Source organism: Henckelia pumila, chromosome 3, assembly GCF_033568475.1.
Source record: "Henckelia pumila isolate YLH828 chromosome 3, ASM3356847v2, whole genome shotgun sequence".
NCBI classification, from domain to species: Eukaryota; Viridiplantae; Streptophyta; class Magnoliopsida; order Lamiales; family Gesneriaceae; genus Henckelia; species Henckelia pumila.
In genome coordinates, this window is record NC_133122.1 from 133,070,727 (window position 1) to 133,081,060 (window position 10,334).

At 37.5% G+C, this 10,334-nt stretch overlaps 1 long non-coding RNA gene across 1 annotated transcript; it reads left to right on the forward strand.

Moving 5' to 3' along the window:
• The first annotated feature begins 6,410 nt into the window (after positions 1-6,410).
• Positions 6,411-6,864, forward strand: LOC140886379 (uncharacterized). Its single transcript, XR_012151536.1, has 3 exons — positions 6,411-6,494; positions 6,589-6,677; positions 6,764-6,864. It is a non-coding gene; the product is annotated as an uncharacterized lncRNA (long non-coding RNA).
• The last annotated feature ends 3,470 nt before the right edge of the window (positions 6,865-10,334 follow it).

Genomic DNA, 10,334 nt, shown 5'->3' on the forward strand with positions numbered 1-10,334 from the left:
CGGTGACAGCTATGAATTCTGCCTCAGTGGTAGAAAGGGCAAACACTGACTGCAGATTTGACTTTCGGGTGATCGCTGTGCCATAAAAGATGAACACATATCCAGTCAATGACTTTCTCGTGTCTAAGTTCCCAGCAAAATCTGAATCCACATATCCAACTACCGGATCAATTCCATCTTGTTGTTTCTCAAACTTCAACCCCAACCCAGTTGTGTTTATGAGATATCGGAAAATCCACTTTAGAGCTTCCCAATGATATGTTCCCGGATTAGCCATAAATCTCGACACAACACTGATTGCGTATGCCAGATCAGGCCTACTACACACCATTCCATATACGAGACTCCCCACTCCACTAGCATATGGAATACCAGCCATCTTCATCTTGTCTTTCTCACTTTTAGGTGATTGACTCGTAGATAGCTTCAAATGCTGTCCCAGAGGGGTCAAGAGAGATTTTGCTTGATTCATGTTATACCGCAGAACAACCTTCTTCAAATAGTTCTTCTGACTTAGATGAATCTCCTGTCTTTTCCTGTTTCTCACTATGTCCATGGCCAGAATTCTATTCGCATCACCCAGATCTTTCATCTCAAACTCTATGTTGAGCTGTTGTTTCAAGGATGATATTTCTGTCCTACTTTTACTTGCGATCAAGATATCATCAACGTAAATCAGTAGGTACAAGATAACCTGCCCATCATCCTTCTTTAGATAGACACATCTATCATATTGGCTTATCACAAAACCAATACCAATCATGAACTCATCCAACCTCTTGTTCCACTGCCTCGGACTCTGCTTCAGCCCATACAATGATTTTCTCAGTAAGCAGACTTTGTTCTGGGTTTTCTGATGTATGAAGCCCTTTGGTTGTTCCATATAAATGGTTTCTTCCAGGTCACCGTGTAGAAACGCAGTTTTCACATCCATCTACTCAAGCTCCAAGTCGAGCTGGTTCACCAGTGCTAACATAATCCGGATGGAACAATGTTTGAACACTGGGGAATAGACTTTATTAAAATCTATTCCTTCTACTTGACCAAAACCCTTTGCAACCAATATTGCTTTATACTTGATCTGATCTGTAGCAGGAGTTCCTTCCTTCTGTTTATAGATCCACTTGCATCCCAATGTATTTTGATGCTTTGGTCTGTTTATTAGCTTCCAGGTTTGATTCTTCTCAAGTGAGTTCATCTCTTCATTCATAGCTTAAATCCACTTGTTTTTTTATTTACTCGCCATAGCTTCATCATATATATTCGGCTCTGAATACTCCACCTCCTCAGCTACTGTCAGTGCATACCAAGCCAGATCAGCTTCACCAAACCTCTTAGGAGCTCGGATCTCCCTTCTGGTTCTGTCCCTTGCAAGATTATAGGTACTCAAGTCCTCTTTTGGATCACTCGCTGTCATATCATCATCTTCCATCTCATCTGACCCTTCATCTGGCACAGAAGACTCCACCTCAATCGGTAGTTTATCATTCACACTGATCTGACTGTCCTTTCCATCTGTATTCATTTTATATCCTAGTTTGGATTCATCAAACTTTACATCCCTGGTGTTGAAGCACTTTGGACCTCTTGACTCCAGGTTCCAAACTTTATAACCCTTCACACCATCCGGATACCCAATGAATATACATCTGACTGCCCTTGATTTCAACTTGTCCTGTTTCAGATGAGCATATGCAAGACATCCGAATACCCTCAAGTTTGAGTAGTCTGCAGGTGTTCCACTCCACTTCTCCATTGGTGTCTTGAAACCAATCGCACTGGATGGACACCTATTAACCAAATAGCACGCAGTAGATAATGCTTCTCCCAGAAGGACTTAGGAAGAGAAGCATTGATTAACATACATCTGACCCTTTCCAGAAGAGTTTTGTTCATTCTCTCTGTCAGGCCATTTTGCTATGGCGTTCCTGCCATTGTTTTGTGTCTGGTAATGCCTTTCTCCTTACATAACTTCACAAACATATCTGATAAGTATTCCACCCCATTATATGTTCTCAGGTGTTTAACTCTTCGATCACTCTTGTTCTCAACTGCCAGCAGCCATTCTCTGAACTTGTCATATGCTTCATCCTTAGTATTCAAGATGAATATCCATACTCTCCTTGAGTAATCATCTATCAAATACATGAAGTATCTGCCTCCACCATGAGTTTCTGTCCGAGAAAGACCCCATAGATCTGAATGAATGTAGGCCAATGGTTTCTCAGTTGTGTGACTTCCTTGACCAAACGATACTCTTTTTGATTTCCCAAGAGCACAAATATCACACAGCTCAAGTGATTCGATCTTATCTCCACCTAACAAACCCTGTTTAGAAAGCTCATGTAATACCTTCTCACTTACATGTCCAAGCCTCAGATGCCATAGCTTGGTTCTGTTATGCTGTTCCTGAATACTTGTTGTACTTCCAATAATCGTGTCACCTTGTAGTACATACAGGAGGTTCCTCTTGACAGCCTTCATAACAACCAGAGATCCTTTTGACACTGAGATACTGCCGGCTCTTGATTTGAATAAATATCCCTGAGCATCAAGTGTTCCCAATGATATCAAGTTTCTCTTCAACTCAGGCACATACCTCACCTTGGTGAGTACTCTGTCATTCCCATCATGCATCCTTATTCTGATATTTCCAGAGCCCTTTATTCTGCATGACTGATTATTCCCCAACAGTACCATGCCCTGATCTGATTCCTCCAATTTTTCAAACCAAGATCTTATAGGACACATGTGAAAGGAGCATCCTGAATCCAGTATCCACTCGTGGTTTTGATCACCTTTAGAAACCACCAATACTTCTGTTGAGTCATATCCATCTGTAGCTACGGCCAGAGTACCATCTTCTTTGGGTTTTTCCTGCTGCTTCCCTTTCTTTTTCGGACAATCTCTTCGCAGATGTCCAACCTTCTGACAACCATAGCACTTCATATTACCCAAGTTTTTGTTTTGGTATCTTTCTTGACTCTTTGATCTGGATTTTGGCCTGTATTTCCCACCGGATGTCCTCTTATCACTTCTGCCCCTCGCCGTAAGACCTTCTCCATGTGATTCAGTATTTGTGTTTGACTTTCTCTGAAGTTCCTTGGATTGAATAGCAGACATAACTTCTTCCAAGGTTATCGTCTGTTCTCTTCCATATATCAAAGCATCTCTGAATTTTTCATATGCTTTTGGAAGAGCATTCAGAAGTATCAAAGCCCGATCTTCATCCTCAAGCTTTACTTCAATATTCTCCAAGTCATCCAATATCTTGGTGAATTCTTTGATCTGGTCTTCCAGGTTCTTCTCATCCTTGATCACAAAGGAATACAACCTCTGTTTCATGTACAGACGGTTAGCCAGGGATTTTGTCATGTATAGATTCTCAAGCTTAAGCCACACAGCAGCTGCAGATTCTTCTCGGGCTACCTCCCGAAGAGGTCTATCTCCCAGACAGAGAATAATTGCACTGTGTGCTTTCTCGAGTAGTTCATCCTTGTTCTTTATATCATCAGACATCTCCTCCTTCCTCTTAAGAGCTTCCACCAATCCTTGTTGTATCAGGATTGCCCGCATCTTAATTCTCCAGAGCGAGAAATCGTTCTTGCCCGTGAACTTCTCAATATCAAACTTCATTGATCCCATCATCTTTGATTAGTTTCCCACGGACGGCGCCACTTGTTAGGAATCAATCCGAAAATTTGGTATTCGAGAATTCACCACACACGTAAGAACACAATCCCAGAAACAGATAAAATCAACGCACACAGATCAAACTCAAACACTCACGCGAAAGCAATGAACAACACAAGTATTTACGTGGTTCGGCAAGAATTTGCCTACGTCCACGGGAGAGCAACACAACACTTTATTAATCACGAACAAAACAACTCAAGCTCAAGAACAGAGCTTATTACAGAGATGGACTCAGACAAACTATCAATCTAGATACAGACACAATTCAAGCTTAAAGCCTTGAATTTTCCCGTCACAATCTATGCTTAGTTTTCTCCTCTGAAATCTCTCCTTCTTCTCTCACAATATATTCTGATGAATTTGATTTTCTGTTATGTTCGTTGCGGCCATCTTCCATCTGCTTATATAGAGAATTACGCCGACTTTCATCTTGGGTTTTAGGTCAACAGTAACTTACGGCCCAATTATAAAGTCAACATGGTCCAACCCGATAAGCCTTCATTCATCAGTCTGATCTGCTCTTGTACTTCGATCCGCATCGATCTTCTTGCAAGCTTCCAGCTTTACGAAACTCCATCTGACTTCTAACCAAGTCACAATACTCGAGCAATCTATCTGCATGAACTCATCCGAAGACTCATCTGACCATCACATCGATCTGATCCCAATATTCGATCTGGCCATGAACTCATCTGATCACCGAGCTCATCTGATCTGTACTATTCGATTCGATCCGATCTCTTCTCTATTCTCATTCAATCTGATAGAAGCATACTTCAACAATGCTCTTTGTGATACAATTGTCTAGTGTGTTCAATAGTTCATGAGTCTGTTGACATGAAGTTATTATAAATTTTCCTTCTTTTCTTTTGATTAGTTCTTGAGGTTGGTGATGGTGTGTTTGAGGAGCTGTGAAGTAAAGATACACATCTTGGTGGTGATGACTTTGACAAGGTTCATATTTCTTGTTGCTAATTAATGGTTGACACAAATTTCTTAATGGATGAATTTCATTGCCCATCTGAAAATTTGAGAGGATTCCTGTCAATCTGATTATTGCAATACGGTTATCCCATTTCATTGATCGTTTTTCTTTCCTTGATATGTCAATTAATAGTTTGGATCTTTGACTCGGAAACTTGAGGAATAATTGGTCTACAGAGTTTATCGCACGACATTAATGGTATCAAATAGGCGTAAGAGATCATCACACATAGAAGAAATTAAAGATGCAGGTAATGAAGATCTTTTTACTATGTATAGACATTTTAGTTGAACAATTGCATTAATTTGCATTGGATGTGATGATATTTGTTTCCGTTATGGCACAGAAATTTCTGGCGGCTGTGTCTAAAACCATGGCCAGGATTGGCGATGGAGTTGAGTATTGGTTGAATTTGCTTCGGGGGAATGGCGGATTCCTTGGCCTACTCATCAATTCTTTTCAAGGTAACCAGCATTAGTTGATTATACGTACATTCTAAATTTTGGCTTAAGCTATGTAAATGATTAAAGTTATAATAAATCTTATATATATATGTTATCTACATATATATATTGATCATTTATATTCCCATCCAAGGAACCAAATGGTAAATACATATTGGATGTAAACTATCCATGTTTTTAACAGTGTGTTTGGATGCCTAAAAAATAGAATTTGAAATTGGATTTGAAATTGGAATTGGAATTGGAATTCCTGGAATTCAAATTCCATTTTGGTGTTTGGAAAAAAGTTAAAATACATATTGAAATTTGCTAGCATAAGTGATATTTTTTTTAAAAAAATGTTTGAAAAACTTAAATTTATAACTATAGTTTATAAATTTATTGTTAGAAATAATTTTATTATTTTATAAACTCAAATCCCATGAAAACCCATGAAATTCGACTAATTTTGTAAGGATTTCAGTTAGTTAAATTAAATCCCATGAAATCTCATCAAATACCAATTTCGTTTTAAAATTCAATTTTGCCAAACACCAAAACAGTTTTTGTAAATCCCATCAAATCCCCTCCAAATCCTGTCCACCAAACACACTGTAAATATTCAAAATCTTACTGCATCTCTATAATCTGTAGTAGTGATTCAACTCTAAGCATATCTATTTTTAACATTGTATCAAAGTCAAAGTTAGTCTTCTAAAACCTAAGGGAATCAATCATCCTGATGTAGTGATCATGTAAAGTCGCGATTGTCTGTAAAAAAAAAAGAAAAAAAAAAAGGAAATGAATAAGAAAAAGAAAAAGATTTTCAAATAGAGTTCAAATTAAGAATCGAAACACAAGGGGATTTTTATTATTAGCCCTGAAAATTAGATTCTTAACTTGAGAACCATACATACTTGGCCTTTTGTTAAGATACATGCACGTTAGGTACTTCTTATATTTTTCATCATATATATTCATTAATTAAAAATTTGTGATAGTATGTATATATTTCAAATTTGCCTAGTGGGTCGCGCTCCAGTCTCCTCCACTGGTCTCTTATTTTTCTGTTGTCAGTTTGTGTATTAATTTATTGCTTTACATGTCATATGTTCCAAATCTCATCTACAAAAATTACTTTGTTCATGAATTATAAATCTTTGGGCCTTGATAGGCCGATTCCATGGGGCCTAGAAGAAATACCAAGGGCCCAAAGTGTATTTTTCTATAACCCATCTTCTATAACTTTTGAAGTCTATGTTTCGTGAATTTTTCTTCTTGTGCAGATGGAAGTTATTCTGGGAATTTATGTGCTGGATTATTTAAACTGTTCTTGCTTGTCTGCTTTGTATTTGATCTTTGATCCGGTGGTAATATTATTTCTTTTTGTGTATACTCTAGAAAAGATTAACTTCATATTTCATTTAAATCATTTAGTTGAGATCCTTTAAATTTTGGTTACAGATAAACACATGCAATGGTTTATACTGCGATTATTTTTCCCCGAACAAACCGAACAAGCCCACGATATGGACCAAGGCTTGGACCGGCTGGTACAATTGAATATCTCCCATCCCTCATTTTTTTTAAGATTACTGGCATATGAACGCCATGTTTTTTGTTGCTGTTCCTTCTCAAGGTTTGAAGATTTTGGTGGGCATATTCATCACCGTCCTGTAGAAGATTTGGCATTTGTAGTTGCTAGGTTTATTCAAAAAGGAGGCTCCTTCGTAAACTACTACATGGTTTGTAAACATCTCTTGGCTGCTAAATTCGTGACTTTTCACTCAAGTCTTTAATCATCTGGAGTCTAATAAAACTTTAGGTCGCATCCACATCAATTAAAGAGTATGAAAAATCACGGTACTCAAATAACTGCTAAAATTTGAAGGAGTTAAGTGTAACAGTACTGATTTAGTGGGTGTGGAGTCTTTTACTGACATATAATATATGAATAGATTTGATAGATATTTATCTATTATATTTTAGTTTCCTCTGTTTGGAATGTTAATGATTAGATCGAATATTCAAATATTTGGCTCGGTCTTACGGAACAATATTAAATGGTTTATTTTGTCAAAAGATATGTAGTTTTTAATCTGCTATAGGAAATTCCTGAACACATCTTTGTTTATTTCCGACAGTATCATGGAGGAACAAATTTTGGAAGAACTGTCGGAGGTCCTTTTATCACTACCAATTATGACAATGATGCTCCAATTGATGAATATGATTTGCATCTATTTACTTGTACAATTCTACCCATTGTTTTCCTTAGTTTCTGAACTTTTTTTGTATTTTTGTGTAGTGTGCATTGCATTAAAATTTAATTTCGAGTGATTTGTAATACTAAAAAATTGTATTTTTAAAATTTTAAATTTTGGTTTATTTATAATATTGAAATTTGTATATTATTTGTATATCATTTTTGTTTTTTGTTATAGAAAACGACAACGGATTTTATCCGTTGTCGTAGGATGTTTAAAACTGTTGTATTTTATTGTGTTGTTAAAAACACGTCTCTACGACAACGGATAGTTTCTCTCTAAGACAACGAATTCGTGCCTACGAGAACAGATAAAATCCGTTGTCGTTTCTCTCAAAGACAATGGATTTTTATCTGTTGTCTTAGGGGAGTACTTTTAACAACACCATTAGTTATAACAGTTTTTGACCCCCTACGACAACGGATAAAATCCGTTGTTTTTTTGCGTTTTTCTTGTAGTGACAAACCAATCACTAGTGCTTCGTACTCAGCTTGGTTGTTGGTGCATGAAAAATCCAAATTGAAAGATAAAGCTGTTCCACTTCGGTTGGGGATATATCACTACTCCTGCGCCTACAGTTCCTTCAGTGTTTGATCCATCAAATTTCAATATCCAGGGTTGTTTTTCGATCCCATACACTGGAATTTCCACCTCTTTCTGTACTGATTCTTCAGAACCTGGATGGTGAGCTAAAAAATCTGCAATGGCTTGTCCCTTCATGGACTTTTGAGGATAATAAACCAACGTGAACTCTGTCAAAGCAAATGACCATTTACCAATTCGGCTTGATAATACAGGTCTATTAAGCATGTACTTGATTAAATCAGTTTTTGACACAAAAAATACAGTTGACTGAATTAAATAGTGCCTCAATTTGGTACATGCATAAAACAAAGCTAAACACAGTTTTTCAATAGCAGAATATTTACATTCCACCTCATGAAGTGAACGACATAAATAATATATAGTCTGCTCCTTGTCTTCTTCATTATTTTGGGCTAATAAGCACCCTATTGATTTCGGAGCGGCTGCAATATATAATTTCAAAGGAACGCCATACCTTTGAGGCATCAATATTGATGGTTTAGACGAGTACTCTTTTATCCTTTCAAAGGCTTCTTGATGGTGGACTTCCCATACAAATTTTTCGGGCTCTTTGAGCTTCAACAACAGAGAGAATTCTTTAGTTTTACCTGCCAAATTAAAAATGAACCTTCTCAAATAATTTACCTGGCCAAGGAACCATTGTAATTCCTTTTTAATTTTCAGTGGCTTGGCCTCCAAGATGGCTTTGGACTTGTCTGATCCACCTCAACGCCTCGCTGGTGCACCAAAAAACCTAAAAAGTTCCCTGCTTTAACTCCAAAAACACACTTCAATGGATTCAATTTGAGATCATGTTTCCTCATCCGTTCAAAACTCCTGTTCAAATGTTCCACATGATCCTCTGCTTTTTTGTACTTTACCACGATATCATCGATGTACACTTCGATAAAGTGGTTAATCATATCATGAAAAATTGCATTCATTGCCCTTTGATAGGTTACACCAGCATTTTTTAATCCAAATGGCATCACAAGCCATTCAAAATTACTGATAGCAGCTGGACATCTGAAGGAGGTTTTTTCCGTGTCCCCTTCATCAATCTTTATTTGATTGTACCCGGAGTAGCCATCCATGAAGGATAATAGTTCATTGTTGGCCACCAAATCCACAAGCATGTCAGTTATAAACATCACATAGACTTTTTTTGGAGTAGCCCGATTGAGATCCCTAAAATCGATACAAACTCTCAGCTTTCCATTCTTTTTTTTTTTTTAAATCACAGAAACCATATTTGAGAGCCACTCTGCATATCTGATTGGCCTGATGAACCCTGTTTTCACCAATTTCTCTATTTCTTCTTTCACTTTTGCTTCTACTTCCTTGGACATTGTCCTTGCTGGTTGTTTATATGGCTTGAAATCATCTTTAATAGGAAGACAATGTTCTACTAATTGTCGGTCCAACCCAGGCATGCCCTCATAACTCCAAACAAAGCAATCTTTGAATTCTGTCAGCAGTTCCTTCATCTTAACTTTTAATTCATCATCTAGCAAGGAACTAATATACATAGATTATCCAAATATCCCAAGTTCAATTCCTCTAAAGGATATTGAACTTGAGGTTGGTGATCCTCTAACTGCGATGGTGCTAATGCAAGGTCCTCCAACTGTAATTCTTCAGAAGAGTCGGGTTCCTCCTCATAAATAATCTCATAACCATTTATTTCTCATAGTAGGTTATCTCGTACCAAGTCAATTGTCTGTTGCACCTGTGCTTTCCTAATATAGGCTGCACCTACCTCTAATTCCACCTGGTGGAACTCAATCATCAACACCTTCAATGAGTGGCCTGATCATCAACCTAGGCGGCGCAATGATAGTAGTCTTAAGGATTCTATCAAACATTTTATTGGTTCCTAGTGTCTCCATATACACGGACTTGGGTTGTCAATCTTTGTTTTGCCCATAGAACTTAATTGGCCCAAAATCACCATTTTAATATCTGGATTCAACCACGTTAGAATTTTTTTGGAAAGGTTGAGAATCTGCTTGTACGATCTCCACATCATCTCATATCCAAAACATCAGGAACTGGTGCATTGACGATGGTATGCAATGATTTGCATGTATCCAATCTCTGCCTAACAAAGCCTAAAAATTGGCAGAAGAGTTCACCACAAAGAATGCTAAAATGGAAGTTTTTCTCCCCGCCAATACCTCTGCAGGGAATACTCCAATAGTCTTGGTAGCTTCCCCGGTGAATGCCGTTACAGAAACCTCTGTGGGAATAAGATCTGTTTTTTCTTTTCCAAATTTCCTGAATACTCTTAGTGGTAGAATGTTCACTGCAGAACCATCATCAATCTGAACCCTTGATATCGGTTGACCATTCACATGT